This window comes from Chlorocebus sabaeus, chromosome 9, assembly GCF_047675955.1.
Source record: "Chlorocebus sabaeus isolate Y175 chromosome 9, mChlSab1.0.hap1, whole genome shotgun sequence".
Taxonomy (NCBI): Eukaryota; Metazoa; Chordata; class Mammalia; order Primates; family Cercopithecidae; genus Chlorocebus; species Chlorocebus sabaeus.
Genome location: NC_132912.1, coordinates 104,850,845 through 104,865,062, shown reverse-complemented (window position 1 = coordinate 104,865,062; position 14,218 = coordinate 104,850,845). Strand labels below are relative to the sequence as shown.

Sequence of the window (14,218 nt, the reverse complement as noted above, 5' to 3'; positions counted from 1 at the left end):
CTCTATCACTTAGCATGAAGTTTTCAAGACTTATCCATGTTGTAGCATGTACCAGAATTTCTTTTCTTTTTTCTTTTTTTTTTAAGGGGCAAGGTCTCACTATGTTGCCTAGGCTGGACTCAAACTCCTGGCACATGCCACTGTGCCTGACTTAATTTTTTTATTGCTCAATAATATTACATTATATGGATATACTACATTTTAGTTATCCTTTCATCAATTGATGGACATTTGGGTTATTTCCACTTTTTTGCTGTTATGAAATAGGCTGCTAGGTCAGGTGCAGTGGCTAGTGCCTGTAATCCCAGCACTTTGGAAGGCTGAGACAGGCAGATTACTTGAGACCAGCCTGGGCAACATGGTGAAACTTTCTACAAACAATACAAAAAATTAGCTGGTGTGGTGGTATGTGCCAGTCCTACCAGCTACTCAAGAGGCTGAGGTGGGAGGATAACTTGAGCCTGGGAGGTGAAGGTTGCAATGAGCTGAGATTGCACCACTGCACTCCAACCTGGTTGACAGACTGAGACCCTGTCTCAACAACAATGGAAAAAGAAAAGAAATATGCAGCTATGAATGTTCATATACACATATTTGTATTGACATATGTTTTCATTTCTCTTGGGTCTTTGGGGTAGAATTGCTGGGTCATATGGTAACTCTCTGTTTAACCACCTGAGAAAGTACCAGACTGTTTTCCAAAGCAACTGTGCCAATTCGTATTACCATCGGCAATGTGTGGAGGTTCTAATTTCTCTGTATCCTCATCAACGCTTGTTATTGTCTATCTTTTTGATTATAGCTATTTTAGAGTATGGGAAGTAGTATCTCATTGTGGCTTTGATTTGCATTTTCCTGAAATTACTGATGTGGAGCATCTTTTTATGTGCTTGTATCAGTCATTTATCTATCTTCTTTGGAGAAATGTCTGTTCATATCTTTTGCCCGTTTTTAAATTGAATTGTCTTTTTATTATTCAGTTTTTAAAGTTATTTATGTATTCTAGATACAAGTCCTTTATCAGGTATATGATTTGCAAATATTTTCTCTGTTCTGTGGGTCCTTTTCACTTTCTTGATTGTTTCCTTTAAAGCACTAAAGTTTTTAACTTTGATGAAGCCCAAATTATTACCTATTTTTTCTTTCGTTGCTTGTGATTTTGGTGTACTTAGTCAACTTCATACTGAAGTATAACTTACACATATCATAAATGTACAACATGACAAATTTTCTCAAATCAAACACACTGTGTAACCAATGCTGAAGTTAAGAAACAGAACATTACCAATACCCCAGTAGTCCTCCTCATGTCTCTTCCCCATCACTTTTTCCCTACAAGGGTAGTCATTATCTTGATTTCATTATTATTATTTTTTTGAGACAGACAGGGTCTCACTATCTCACCCAGCCTGGATGCAATGGCACGGCTCACTGCAGCCTTTACTTCCCCGGGCTCAAGTGATCCTCCCTCCTTGGCATCCTGAGTAGCTGAGACTACAGGCAAGTGCTACAATGCCTAGCTAATTTTTAAACTTTTGTAGAGATGGAGTTTTGCCATGTTGCCCAAGCTGCTCAAGAGATCCACCTACTTTGGCCTCCCAAAGTGTTGGGATTACAAGTGTGAACAGCATGCCCACCTTTTTTCTTTTTCTTTTTCTTTCTTTTTTTTTTTTTGAGACAGAGTCTCACTCTGTTGCCCAGGCTGGAGTGCAGTAGTGTGATCTCAGCTCACTGAAACCTCCGTCTCCAAGTTCAAGCAATTCTCTGCCTCAGCCTTCGGTAGCTGGGATTACAGGCACCCGCCACCACGCCCAGCTAATTTTTGTATTTTTGGTAGAGACAGGGTTTCACCATGTTGGCCAGGCTGGTCACGAACTCCTGACCTCAAGTGATCTGCCCACCTCGGCCTCCCAAAGTGCTGGGATTACAGGCATGAGTCACCACACCTGGCCCTGTCTTCATTTTTAACACCACGATTGGTTTTGCCTGTTTTTGAACTACAGAAATAGAATAATACTAAAGAGGCAAAGATTCTCAATAATTTTACCCCCCAGGCTGGGAAGGATGTGAAGAGACTAGAACCTCATAAATCTTGAGTAGCCAATCTCTTAGAAAAGCAGTTTATGCTGGGTGTGGTGACACATGCCTGTAATCCCATCTGCTCAGGAGGCTGAGAAGGGAGGATTGCTTGACCCCAGAAGTTAAAGACTAGCCTGGGCAACACAGTGAGACACCATCTTGAAGAGGGAAGGAAGGAAAGAAAGAAGGAAAAAAGGAAGAAAGAAAGGCAACTTGTATAAATATGTATGTGCAACCTTTGACCCACTAATTCAATTTCTGGGAATCACAGCATTACTCCCCCACTGCCCCCACTTTTTTTTTTAATGTAATTACTCCTCTTGCAGCACTATTTTTAATATAGAAAATCTGGAAACTCCAGAAAGAGATGGATAGGAGAATGGCTCGGTAAACTGTGGGATATCCTAACAATGGACTGTTATCAATTTGGCAGTCATCAAAATGATGTTTACCAAGAGGCTTAAAAAATATGAAAAAACCACTTATGATAAATGTTAACTGAAAGAAAAATATCATACAGGACCGGGCATGGTGGCTCATGCCTGTAATCCCAGCACTTTGGGAGGCCAAGGCAGGTGGATCACGAGGTGCAGAGATTGAGACCATCCTGGCTAACATGGTGAAACACTGTTTCTACTAAAAATACAAAAAATTAGCCCGGCGTGGTGGCACGCACCTGTACTCCCAGCTATTCAGGAGGCTGAGGCAAGAGAATGGCTTGAACCCAGGAGGTGAAGTTTGAGGTGAGCTGAGATTACACAACTGCACTCAAGCCTGGGTGACAGAGTGAGAATCTGTCTCAATAAATAAATAAATAAATAAATACAGTAAATATCATTTTTTATTTTACTGTTTTTTTCTTCATCAGAGTCTTTTTCTGTCATGTAGGCTGGAGTGCAGTGGCACAATCACAGTTTACTGCAGCCTTGACCTCCCAGGCTCAATCAATCCTGCCTTAGCCTCCGTAGTAGCTGGAACTACAGGTGTATGCCACCACACTTGGCTAATATATGTAAAATAGAGATGGGATCTCATTATGTTGCCCAGGCTGGCCTTGAACTCCTGGGCTCAAGCGATCCTCCTGCCTTGGCCTCCCAAAGTGCTGGGATTACAGGCATGAGCCACCACTCCTGGCCCATGCCATCTTTATAGTAACAAATATAACCATAAAAGAGAAAGAATCCTGATAGGGCCGGCTGCGGTGGTTCATGCCTGTAATCCAGCACTTTGAGAGGCTGAGGTGGGTGGATCACTTGAGATCGGGAGTTCGAGACCAGCCTCGCCAACAAGGTAAAACCTCGCCTCTACTAAAAATACATAAATTAGCTGGGCGTGGTGGCATGAACCTGTAATCCCAGCTACTTGGGAGGCTGAGGTAGGAGAATCACTTGAACCTGGGAGGCAGAGGTTGCAGTGAGCCAAGATAGGGCCACTGCATTCCTGCCTGACGACAGAGCGAGACTCCAACTCCATCTAAAAAAAAAAGAATCCTGATGGGAAGTAAAAACGACCTGAATTAGGACATTTGTGTTGGGCCTGGGGAAGGAAGGAGAGGAATGGATACAATTCTATTCCTCACTGAGTCATGGGTGGTGAGTGGTGGGAAGGATGGAAGGCAATGCTGATGTTTGAAGAAACTGGAAGGACGCCAGTGCCATGAACTCAAATGGGGATCCCTGGAGGAATCACAGCACAGTGGTTCAGAAGACAGGCTCCTGCAATAGACACCCCTATTTTGAATCCTTGCCCAACTGGGATTATAGATGGCTAACCCTGAGCAAGTTATTTAACCTCTTTGACCTTACTTCCTCCTGTCTAAAGTGGAGATAATAATAGCATTTGTTTTAGAGGGTTGTTAGGAGGATGAACTGATATAGAGAATTTAGAAAGTATCTGGCACAGAATAAACTTTTGATAAAAATTAGGTATTGTGATACGCCCAGCAGCCCTGGGAGATCTAGGGCTAGGACTTCTCTATCCCCAGTCACCTATCAGACAAAAAAATAGTTCTTCTACCTTTCCTGGGTAAGCCAGTTCACTGCCAGGAGGTGGCCCCAGGGGATGCTCTAAAACCCACAGGAGTCAGAATAGATGGAAGCCTGAAGTGGGACATGTGGCAGGACTGGAGGCAGGAAGAATCAGGAATGGGATGGAGTTATGAATCAGGAAATTGCAAGTTTAGTAGGCCAGGCTAGCGGTAAAGCAGAGAGGCCCTGGAGCACTCCATTGAAGCCCTCCTTTTCCATGTCAGTATATCAAGATACAACCTGGTATGAAGGTGGGGTGCAGGAGGGGCTGTCCTTCTTTGCCTAATAGATGCTGCCTCATTGGGTACATTCTGCCTCCTCCTCCACCTGGACCTAGACTTACTGAGAGCATAAACCACAAGGAGAGGACTGGGTATAGTGGCTCGCGCCTATAATCCCAGCACTTTGGGAGGCTGAGGTGAGGGGATCACTTGAGCCCAGGAGTTTGAGACCAGCCTAGGCAATATAGCGAGACTTCATCTCCACTTAAAAAAATTAATAACAACAATAAAATGTGGTAAATGACTAGGTCATCATCTCTTCTATCATTCATTCCCAAATCTTCCAACATGGTCTTGATAGTCACAGATTGTTTGGCAATTTCCACCTCAGCTTCAAATATCTCTCCGTCAGAACTCTGCACCTTAATTGAAGGCACAGTGTTTGGTCCCAAGGAGACTGGCCAGCTTGAGGTGGCATCAGCGCAGAAGAGAAAGGCAGCGGACAAGGCTACTTGAAGACCAGTTTTTCTAACTCATTTTACACAGGAGGAAATGGAGTCTCAGAGGTTAAATGACTGAGAAAGGTCACAAAATAAGTAAAGCAGAATTATAATGTACAAAGAGATTAGGTTCTAAAGTCAATACATAGGTCAAAAATGGAATATTTTCAAAATAAACCATGGAAATTTCTTAAATCATCCATAAAATAAAGTAGAGCTGGCCTCTCAATAAGTACAACTCCGTCTGGTTTTTGTCCATCATTGGAACAAACTGCTGGTTTCAGTGGTTGAGCACCAGATTTGAAGTTGGCTTGCATTAAGTGTCCATGTTGTGTAAAAAATACTCAAATCACTAAACTCACACTTAGTGTCTCTGAGATGCTGTCTCCCTTCTTACCCTGCCAGCTGTTTACAACAAAATTGCCCTTTACTGAATGCACATAGCTATCCTGGCCCTAAGTTAAATGTGCCAGTGATGTGACTCCATTGTGGTTAAAGTGAGATTTAAACCTAAAAGCTGTGCCTCCCTCCCAAGCATTTGTTTTTCTAGCTAGAGGGTCCTGACTGTGTCAGTGTGGGCTTCAAACTGCTATTTACTGAGCCTGCTTTGGGTTGCTCCCCACAACCCCTACCCCTAGCCACTCCCTCAAACCGTCCTTATGGGGCCAGTCCTTGCTGAGGCCCTTCTTGACTACTTACTCCAACTCAGCCTGAACAAGCATCCCAGTGTGGATTTTTTTTTTTTTTTTTTTTTGGTCATGGAGTCTCACTCTGTCGCCCAGGCTGGAGTGCAATAGCTCAGTCTAGGCTCACTGCAACCTCCCCCTCCTGGGTTCAAGCGATTCTCCTGCCTCAGCCTCCCGAGTAGCGGGGACTACAGGCGCCCACCACCACACCTGGCTAATTTTTTTGTATTTTTAATAGAGACAGGATTTCACCATTTGACCAGGCTGGTCTCAAACACCTGACCTCAAGTGATCTGCCTGCCTTGGCCTCCCAAAGGGCTGGGATTACAGGCATGAGCCACCATGCCCAGCCTACCATGAACTTTTGAGGCCCATGGAGGACAATCCTATCTGTTGATCCTCGGTGAGGGCTAAAGTCTGGGGGAGACAGGATAAAGATGAACCATCGGAGAGCACCACCATTCCCAGTCCCACTGAAGACTAGTTCCACCTCACCCAGCAGGTTGGACTGGATTTTTCTGATGGGCTTCCATCCAAAGATAGTGTTTGTATATTAGGAGTAAGGGAAAGTTTGAGAGGAGAGGTTTCCTGCCCAGAAATAACCCCCTAGGGAGAAGGGATAGAGAAATGAGATTGAGTGGGCTGGGGTCTGGTGCCTGGGACTGTGAAGCCTAGACTCTGACACTCCTGCGGGTGTGAACCCAGGCGCTCTGGGAGACTGGGATTCTGGAATGGGAGTATGAGTAGAGCTGAGCTGGGGGCACAGAGGGAAATTCCCAGGGGTGGAGGAAGAGTCAAGTCCCCCTCTACACCTAGAGGATGAACTTAAGGAAGGAGTGAAGGTCATATGTGTTGTTCCTGAGGAAGAGGCCGCTGTAGAAAATGGCCCCCATTTTGGGGGAATGGGGGAAACAGCTCCCTGATTGCTTATAAAGCAGCAGGTGTTCCAGTCTGTGGGGAGATAAAGCAGGAGGGAGGGGCTTAGGGAACTCAAGGCTGGGTCAGAATGGGGAGAAGAGTAGAGTCAGGAGAGGAGAATGGGGTAAGGGACAAGTGGAGGGCGGGAAGTTAGGAGAGGATGATGGAGGTGAAGGAGTCAAGGATGGGAGAGAGGAAAATGGAAGAGGGATCAGGGCAGATAAGAGAGGAGGCAGAGTATGGGCAGGGTTGGGTTTGGGGAACTCTGGGTAATGAAAGGGAATGGTTCTCAGAGGAATGGGGCAAAAATAGCCCAAGGGGGGAACAAGTCTCACAAGGTGTGGAGGGGTTACAGGTTAGGATCTTCCTGAGGAGACCAGAGGTGGCTCCTGGCCTGAGGGATCAGTTTTCAGAGAGGAGGGGTGGGCCCTGGGTAGGGGAAGGCTAACCTATAGCAGGAGCCCAGTCATGACCAGTAGGAAGCAAGCAGGAAATGGGCTGAGGGAACACACAGCCCCTGCAGAACCTGCACAGGTGGCAGCCAGACAGCTGAGGCTGGACAGGAAGAGCAGCAGAGCAAAGGCCGGCCTCAGTACCTCACGTCTATAATCCCAGCACTTTGAAAGGTGAAGCAGGAGGATCTCTCGAGCCCAGGAATTCAAGACAACCTAGGCAACATAGTGAGACCTCGTCTTTACAAAAAAAAAAAAATGTTTTAATAAGCAGGGCACGGGCCGGGCGCGGTGGCTCACGCCTGTAATCCCAACACTTTGGGAGGCCGAGGCAGGCGGATCACTGGAGGCCAGGAGTTCGAGACTAGCCTGACCAACATGGTGAAACCCCATCTCTACTAAAAATACAAAAATTAGCCAGGCATGTTGGCGTGCGTCTGTAATCCCATCTACCCAGGAGGCTGACGCAGGAGAATCACTGGAACCCAGGAGGTGGAGGCTGCAGTGAGCCAAAATCATGCCACTGCGCTCCACCCTGCGAGACAGAGCAAGACTCCATCTCAATAAATAAATAAATAAGTAAACAGGGCACAGTGGTGCATGCCTGTAGTCCCAGCTACTCTAGAGGCTGAGGTGGGGGAATTGCTTGAGCCCAGGAGGTCAAGGCTGCAGTGAGCCTTAATCACACCCTGCACTCCAACCTGGGCAACAGAATCATACTTGTCTCAAAAAAAAACAAAAAACACCAGCCGGGCACAATGCCTCACGCCTGTAATCCCAGCACTTTGGGAGGCTGGGGTGGGCGGATCACGAGGTCAGGAGATTGAGACCATCCTAGCCAACATGGTGAAACCCCATCTCTACTAAAAATACAAAAAAAAATTAGCTGGGTGTGGTGGCGGGCACCTGTAGTCACAGCTACTCGGGAGGCTGAGGCAGGAGAATGGCGTCAACTCCAGAGGTGGAGCTTGCAGTAAGCTGAGATTGCGCCACTGCACTCCAGCCTGGGCGACAGAGTGAGACTCCGTCTCAAAAAAAATAAAACTAAATTAAAAAATAAAAAAGAGAGCACCGGAGGAATGATGAAGGCAAACACCAGGCACATCAGCACATCAGGTAGTCAGCCTTATCTTTCAAGACCTGGGAGCAGTGCAGTGGGGAATGTTGTCTTGGGCTTCAGTTAGACATCTGGGTAATTGCTCATATGTCCTCCTTCTTGGGTGTGCAGGCTAAGAGGGGAAGTGGGGCTGGGCGCGGTGGCTCAAGCCTGTAATCCCAGCACTTTGGGAGGCCGAGATGGGCGGATCACGAGGTCAGGAGATTGAGACCATCCTGGCTAACACGGTGAAACCCCATCTATACTAAAAAATACAAAAAAAACTAGCCGGGCGAGGTGGCGGGCGCCTGTAGTCCCAGCTACTCAGGAGGCTGAGGCAGGAGAATGGCGTAAACCCAGGAGGCGGAGCTTGCAGTGAGCTGAGATCTGGCCACTGCACTCCAGCCTGGGCGACAGAGCTAGACTGTCTCAAAAAAAAAAAGAGGGGAAGTGACAGCAGTGGTCTCTAGAAGCCAGACCTGTAAACAGAGCTCTCTTTATCTTCATATAGATGTTCCACCTGTTGTTCTCCTTGTTTTGTTTTTGTTTGCAGGGGTGGGGTCTCATCATGTTGCCCAAGCTGGTCTTGCACTACTGTCCTCAAAGGATTTTCCTGTCTTGGCCTCCCAAAGTGCTGGGATTACAGGCGTGAGCCACCACACCCAGTCTCACTTTGTTTTTTTTGTTATTTTTTTTTTTTTTTGAGACAGAGTCTCGCTCTGTCGCCCAGGCTGGAGTGCAGTGGCACGATCTCGGCTCACTGCAAGCTCCGCCCCCGGGGTTCACACCATTCTCCTGCCTCAGCCTCCTGAGTAGCTGGGACTACAGGCACCCGCCACCGCGTCCGGCTAATTTTTTGTATTTTTAGTAGAGACGGGGTTTCACTGTGTTAGCCAGGATGGTCTCGATCTCCTGACCTTGTGATCCGCCCGCCTTGGCCTCCCAAAGTGCTGGGATTACAGGCATGAGCCACCGCGCCCGGCCTGTTATTGTTTTTGAAACGGGGTCTCACTCTGTTGCCAGGCTGGAGTCCAGTGGCATATTCACAGCTCATTGCAGCCTCAACCTTCTGAGCTCAAGTGATCTTCCTACCTCAGCCTCCCAAGTAACTGGGTCTACAGGCATATGCCACCACACCTGGCTAATTTTTGTATTTTTTTGTAGTGACGGGGTTTTGCTGTGTTGCCCAGGCTGGTCTGCAACTCCTAGGCTCAAGAGATCCTCCCTCCTCAACCTACAAAAGTGCTGGGATTACAGGCGTGAGCCATTGCACCGGCCCTTTGCACACCACAAGGACAGCCCTCCTCCTCCTCAGGATAATGAGAACAAAGAAAAAATAACAAATGATGTCTCTGTTTGGGACCAGGAATTCCTGAAAGTTGACCAAGGAACACTTTTTGAACATATTCTGGCTGCAAACTCCTGAGACATCAAAGGTTTGCTTGGTATTACATGTAAGACCATTGCCAATACTATCAAGGGGAAAGCTCCTGAGGAGATTTGCGAGAACTTCAACATCAAAAATAGCTTTACTGAAGAGCAGGAAGCCCAGGCACACAGAGAACCAGTGATGTGAAGAGAAGCCAGATGTTGCACCTGACTCTGTAGCACTGCAAGGATTGTTTCAAATACGAGTTGCATTGCTGTTTATAATCATGAATATTCAACAAACAGTAGACAAATGCAACCACAAATCAATTATACCGGCAGAATACTGTCCTCACTGCATGTATAGTTTGAGTACAGATTCCAAACCTATGGCTGAGTTTCTTCCAGTATGATAGAAAGTTCCTGTTTTCTTTGCTATACATAAAACTGAAATGTGGGTTCTCTAAGGAAAGTGGCATTTTGGGCTTTCCCCCTTTTTTGTAAAGTGATGACTGCCTAGTTTATTGTCCAGTTAACTTTAGTGACCTTTTTAAAAGTTGGCATTGTAGGCTGGGCACGGTGGCTCATGCCTATAATCCCAGCACTTTGGGAGGTCAAGGCGGGCGGATCACCTACGGTCAGGAGTTTGAGACCAGCCTGGCTAACATGATGAAACCCCATTTCTACTAAAAATACAAAAAATTAGCCGGGCACAGTGGCATACACCTGTAAGCCCAGCTACTTGGGAGGCTGAGGCAGGAGAATTGCTTGAACCTGGGAGGTAGAGGTTGCAGTGAGCCAAGATCATGCCATTGTACTCCAGCTTGGGCAACAAAAGCAAAACTCCATCTCAAAAAAAAAAAGTTGGCATTGTAAGTAACACAACTTGCAAAACATTTTCTGAAATAGAATTAACAAAATATTATCTTTTTTTTTGAGATGGAGTCTTGCTCTGTCGCCCAAGCTGGAGTGCCATGGTGCAATCTCGGCTCACTGCAAGCTCCGCCTCCTGGGTTCACGCCATTCTCCTGCCTCAACCTCCTAAGTAGCTGGGACTACAGGCGCCCGCCACTACGCCTGGCTAATTTTTTGTATTTTTTTAGTAGAGACGGGGCTTCACCGCATGAGCCAGGATGGTCTCGATCTCCTGACCTTGTGATCTGCCTGCCTCGGCCTCCCAAAGTGCTGGGATTACAGTCATGAGCCACTGCACCTGGCCTTTTTTTTTTTTTTTTTTTTTTTTGAGACAGGGACTCACTCTGTCCCTCAGGCTGAAGCGTAATGCCACCATCTTGGCTCACTGCAACCTCGACCTCCTGGGCTCAAGTGATCCTCCCACCTCGGCCTCCCGAGTAGCTGAGACTATGGGTGCATACCACCATAACTGGCTAAATTTTGTAATTTTTGTTCAGATAGGGTTTTGCTATGTTTCCCAGGCTGGTCTTGAACTCCTGGGCTCAAGTGATCTGCCCACTTCGACCTCCCAAAGTGCTAAGGTGACAGGTGTGAGCCACCACACCTAGTCAGAAAATATTATCTTTACTCATGAGTTAGAAACTGGAAAAAAGGTACTTGAAACAATTGATCTGAGTGGGGTTACTGGGATAGCTTCCAGCCTCCTAGAGTCAAGGAGTATTACTGATATTGATTAACCTGTATGTAGCAGGGCTTCCTTAATTGCATCTGAGGACTTAAAAAAAATCCTCTTAGCTTTAAATACATTGCTGAGAGAGACTCAGTTACTACACAGTTTGTGGGTTTTTTTTTTTGGAGAAACGGACTTGGAAAATTTGTTAGCTTTTCAATTAAAAAAGACACTTACCCCACCCCCACACACACAAAAAAAAGGCCACGTGTGGTGACCCATGCCTATAATCCCAGCACTTTGGGAGGCTGAGGTGGAAGGATCATTTGAGGCCAGATGTTTGAGAGCATCCTGGGCAACGTGATAAGATCCTGTTTCTACACAAAATGAAAATTAACTTGGCATAGTGGCAAGTGCTTATAGTCCCAGCTACTTGGGAGACTGAAGCAGGAGAATTGCTTGAGCCTAGGAGTTCAAAGTTGCAGTGAGCTATGATGACACCACTGCCCCATAGCCTGGGTGACAGAGCAAGACCCTGTCTCTAAAATAACAAACTAAAATAACAATAAAGACACTGATTTTAGTGACCCCTAAAAATCCTATTAGTGCCTCCAAGTGATATGTAATTATATGTATAAGCTTACAAATAATTTTCTCCACACTTATTCTCTCTTTTAATCCTTAAGACTGTCCTGTAAAGTACAATTATTATCTTTCATTTTTTGTGGCTGAGGAAATTGAGGCTCAGATGTCACTGAACCAAAATGGATTAATTTGCCCATGTGCAATGGAAAGCCAAACACCAAAGCATCAAGTTTTTGCAGTGAGAAAAGTTTATTGCAAGTCAGCTGGCAAGGAGACAGGAAGAAACTCTCAAATCTGTCTCCCTGAGCTGGGGAATGGGTCAGGTTTTATAAACGTAGGATAAGAAGGTGAGAATTGGCCGGGCGCGGTGGCTCAAGCCTGTAATCCCAGCACTTTGGGAGGCCGAGACGGGCGGATCACGAGGTCAAGAGATCGAGACCATCCTGGCTAACACGGTGAAACCCCGTCTCTACTAAAAAATACAAAAAAACTAGCCGGGCGAGGTGGTGGGCGCCTGTAGTCCCAGCTACTCGGGAGGCTGAGGCAGGAGAATGGCATAAACCCGGGAGGCGGAGCTTGCAGTGAGCTGAGATCTGGCCACTGCACTCCAGCCCGGGCGACAGAGCGAGACTCCGTCTCAAAAAAAAAAAAAAAAAAAAGAAGGTGAGAATTGATTGGATCTTTCAATGAGATGATACCAGGAGGCAGGATCTGACTGGATCCTGCCATGGGGTGATGCCAGGGCTCCATCTTACTGAATCTTGGATCCCACCATGAGGTTCACCTCTTAATTCAGTCCCTGTTCCTTGATCTGAGCACTTAGGTTCCGCCATTGGCTGCATGCTTGGATCATCTGCTCATGCTCAGGTTACATGATCTTCGACCTGGGGGTCCATGGTAACTGAAAAACAACTAACAACTTTGTTACATAAAAGTTGGACCAGGCTAGGTGTGGTGGGAGTGGTGGCTCCCGCCTGTAATCTCAGAACTTTGGGAGGCCAAGGCAAATGGATTGCTTGAGCCCAGGAGTTCCAGACTAGCCTGGGCAACGTGGTGAAACTCTGTCTTTACAAAAACTGGCCAGGTGTGGTGGTGTGCACCTGTAGTCCCAGCTACTTGGGGGACTGAGGCAGGAGGATCGCTTGAAATGTGAAAGTCAAGGCTGCAGTGAGCAGTGATTGCACCACTGCACTCCAGCCTGGGCGACAAGTGAGACCCCTGTCTCATAAAAAATAAAGTTGACCAGGCGCAGTGGCTCACGCCTGTAATCCCAAAACTTTGGGAGGCCGAGGCAGGCGGATCACAAGGTCAGGAGATCTAGACCATCCTGGCTAACATAGTGAAACCCCATCTCTACTAAAACATACAAAAAATTAGCCAAGCGTGGTGGCGGGCGCCTGTAGTGCCAGCTACTTGGGAGGCTGAGGCAGGAGAATGGTGTGAACCCGGGAGGCAGAACTTGCAGCGAGCCGAGATTGTGCCACTATACTCCAGCCTGGGTGACAGAGCAAGACTCCGCCTCAAAAATAAATAAATAAAAACAAAAATAAATAAATAGATAAAGTTGAACAAGATTGGTCTGATGTGGTTATACAGAGAGGTTAAGAAAATTACCTAAGGTTACACAGCCAATTGGTGGTGAAGGAGGGATTAAATTTTCATGAATTCTTATCCAGTGAGCCTTCAGGTACACTACTAACAGTTCAGAATGCAATCCAAACAGGTCAGCAGCATGCAGAAATGCCCCAGGCCTGAGGGGGCAGTTGAGTTTCCTTCAAGAAGCAAAGACAGCCATAAAAATGGAAGGATATAATTTTACTTACACTTCCTTTGCTTTCTAACTTGCTTGTAATGCTCTCGGTCCTTTGGTCACATATCTGCTTTCCACAAGTCCAAAGTTAAAATTATGCAGCTAGGCCGGGCGCAGTGGCTCATACCTGTAATCCCAGCACTTTGGGAGGCCAAGGTGGGTGTATCACCTAAGGTCAGGAGTTCGAGACCAGCCTGACCAACATGGAGAAACCCCGTATCTACTGAAAATACAAAATTAGCTGGGCATGGTGGCACATGCCTATAATCCCAGCTACTCAGGATGCTGAGGCAGGAGTCTTGCTTGAACCCAGGAGGTGGAAGTTGTGGTGAGCTGAGATTGTGCCATTGCACTCCAGCCTGGGCAACAAGAGCAAAACTCTGTCTCAAAAAAAAAAAAAATTTCTGCAGCTATGGCAGTCCAGCCATGGCTGGAGTCCTATTCTGCAGCTGAGAGGAGTCTATGAGGAAAGGTTCTGGCCTGAAGCCTTCAGACCCGTCTTCTTTCTAGTCCCAGCTCTCTTATCTGCTAGCCAAGGAGCCAGTGTGCTGTTTGTAGCTTAGATTTCTCATCTGTAATCTGAGCATCATAACCCCTGCCCTGTGGGCTTCAGGGATAGGAGGATCAGATGAAGTGACTGACAGGGAGGTGCTTTGAGGTATGAAGTGCTCTTCAGTGTGTTGTGGGGGAGGATGGAAGTTATCTAAAGAGTCCCCAGGATTGTGGCTCCAGCTTGGCCTGGCAGAGCAGTGCCTCCTTAGGCTGGGGTCAAAGCCAAGTCATCTTTCCACTGTCAATGCCAGGATCTATATTCCGTTTATTGTTCTTGACTCCTTTCCTGGCAACCAAAGCTTTGAAAAGGTTCTGCAGAGCATCAGGGACCTTGCCCTT

At 46.7% G+C, this 14,218-nt stretch overlaps 1 protein-coding gene across 4 annotated transcripts in view; it reads left to right on the top strand.

Moving 5' to 3' along the window:
* Positions 1-9,207, top strand: part of LDB1 (LIM domain binding 1) — a 35,791-nt gene extending 26,584 nt beyond the window's left edge. For all 4 annotated transcript variants that reach the window (XR_012094041.1, XR_012094040.1, XR_012094039.1 and 1 more), the window contains one exon: positions 9,144-9,207. The gene's annotated coding sequence lies outside the window, so the exon portion shown is untranslated. The remainder of the gene's footprint in view (positions 1-9,143) is intronic.
* The last annotated feature ends 5,011 nt before the right edge of the window (positions 9,208-14,218 follow it).